Source organism: Balaenoptera acutorostrata, chromosome 19 (genome assembly GCF_949987535.1).
Source record: "Balaenoptera acutorostrata chromosome 19, mBalAcu1.1, whole genome shotgun sequence".
Classification (NCBI taxonomy): Eukaryota; Metazoa; Chordata; class Mammalia; order Artiodactyla; family Balaenopteridae; genus Balaenoptera; species Balaenoptera acutorostrata.
Genome location: NC_080082.1, coordinates 30,422,369 through 30,424,854, shown reverse-complemented (window position 1 = coordinate 30,424,854; position 2,486 = coordinate 30,422,369). Strand labels below are relative to the sequence as shown.

Sequence of the window (2,486 nt, the reverse complement as noted above, 5' to 3'; positions counted from 1 at the left end):
GACCCAAACACACACACTCAAATTTCATGGAACTTTTTTACTCTCCAGTAATAACGTGTAAGAATAGATTCAGGTACTTAAATCGTGTACTTCTTTTTTTTTTTTTTTTAATTTATTTATTTATTTATTTATTTTTGGCTGTGTTGGGTCTTCGTTTCTGTGTGAGGGCTTTCTCTAGTTGCGGCAAGCAGGGGCCACTCTTCATCGCGGTGCGTGGGCCTCTCACTATCGCGGCCTCTCTTGTTGTGGAGCACAGGCTCCAGACGCGCAGGCTCAGTAGTTGTGGCTCACGGGCCTAGTTGCTCCGCGGCATGTGGGATCTTCCCAGACCAGGGCTCGAACCTGTGTCCCCTGCACTGGCAGGCAGATTCTCAACCACTGCGCCACCAGGGAAGCCCTCATGTACTTTTTAAAATTTTATAATAATCTGTGTACATAGCAAAAAAAAAAAAAAAAAAAGGCTTGAAACGCAACCAAATGCGTTAAATAATGATTGTGGGTTTTTAGCACCCTAGAATGGGATAATCTCAGTAGTCACAGAGCAGGGCGATGGCTGCTACCATCACTGCCCCCCCAAACTATGAACACAGGTGAGGCTCATCAGCTTGTGCCTAGGGGTGGGCGTTACCAACGAGCTGGCTCTGCAGCCCGATGGGCCCACATGCCCTTTATGAGAGGAACCCAAAGTGAGGCTACCATGAATTAGGCCGAATGCCTGCAGGAGGAAAGATCCCTGCTCACCTTGCCAGGGAGGAAGTGGGTGGGCAGACAGGTGTCGGCCCTGCTCTGAGCTGAGCCACCATACTGGCCAAATGGGTCAAACCCTTAGGGAAGACGATGATAATAAAATAAGAAGACGAGTAACAGCCGCCATTTATGGAGCGCTTACTAAATGTCAGACACTGAGCAATCGTAAAGTCCTGAGTCTGGAGGACTGTCTCATTCAACCCTCACCACAATCCTAGGGAGCTGCTCTGATTTATTATCCTTATTTTACGTCGGAGAAACTTGAGGCTCAGAAAGAGCAAATAACTTGCCTGAAGCCGAACAGGAATAAGTAGCTGAGTGCAAGTTTGATTCCAGGTTCCTTTAAAGCGAAGCTCACCTCTTCCCCCGCGTGACCTTTTGCCTCTCCGGCTGCCCCCGCTCGGGGCCGACTTTGCCAGGAGATGCTGCGGGCACCGCGCCCCTGGGGCCCATAGCACGAGAACGTCTGCTTTTTGCAAGAAGCAAGATGCACACTTTCACTGTGTTGGCATAAAGGCAAATGAAATCCAGACCTATTTCTATTTCTCTTCTACGCAAGCAGTCGTAAAATCTCATTTTCTTTTCTTTTATTTTAATTAAAAAGGGGCCACGAACGGCAATGTTGGCGCTTGAGCAGAAGAGACTCCCCCGGCCCTCCGCTTCGCATACCTGGCCAAGCTGAAGAGAAGGGCGGTGGCCGCTCCGGAGGGATTCTGGTCCCGAAGCCGCGGAGGGGAGGGCGACGCTGCGTCTGCAAAGCCCGGCGAGGGGGCGCGGTCGGGCGCCGGGGCCCTCGCTCCGCTCCGGGATTCCTCCGAGGCCTGCGGGGACGCGGCGGCCTGCTGCGCCCTGGCCTGGAGCGATCTCTCTCTCGGAGCGTCGGGGACCCTCCTGCCGCTGGAGGCCGCCACGCGCAACGCGACTCGGAAGCGTCCGTGCAGCAGCCGCTCTGGCTGCCGGGTCGCGGCCACCGGCGCCCCGTGAGCCTGGGCCTCTGCTCGCTGGTGTATGAGACGCCCTTCGACGCCCAGCCCCTACCAGGCCCGCTGCCGCTACCTGCAGCCCCGCTGGGCCGACTTCCTGGACCGGATCCCGGATGTGGGCTTCGTGGGCCGCTGGTGGCTGCCGGGGTCCCGGATGCGCGACTGCGACCTCAAGGCCCAGGAGTTCCTGCACCTGCCGGCACATCTGCGCGCCGTCGGGCCCCACCAGCTGTACCCGGAGGCCAACGAGCGGCTCTTCGACGAGGAGAAGCCCAAGCCTGTGGTGCTCACCGCCGATCACGTGGACCAGGCGCTGTGGGAGGTGCAGGTCTTGCAGCAGGAGAAGGACCAGGTCGCCCTGAGCCAGGCCGACCCGCTGGTGCCATCGGAGGTCGCGAGATGAAACCCAGTCCGGCCTGGGTCCGGACCGGGCTCCGAACCCCGGCAGACGGCTGGCCTGGGATTGTGCAGTTGGTGTGTGCGAGCCTCAGATGCAGAGTAATGGAAATAAATTATGTGCAGCGTTCTCTCCCTGGGATTTCACAAAACTGGGGACCTCTGTCTCACCTGTTCCTTGTGAGCTGAAGCTAATTCACAGAGCCTCCTTGGTCTGGGAGTTGGGGACAGCAGAGCGACATGCCATGTCATGTTTATCACTGCCAGAGTTAGTAAGGAGCCTCCGACAGAAATAAGCCTTTTTCACTGGGCTTCAACTGTTATCATAGTTGTTAGGTGACTCCCAAACTCTCCTAAGAA

General features: G+C 56.1%; 1 pseudogene; it reads left to right on the top strand.

Moving 5' to 3' along the window:
- Positions 1-580: 580 nt before the first annotated feature.
- LOC103017116 (mitochondrial import inner membrane translocase subunit Tim29-like) lies at positions 581-2,133 on the top strand (annotated as a pseudogene).
- The last annotated feature ends 353 nt before the right edge of the window (positions 2,134-2,486 follow it).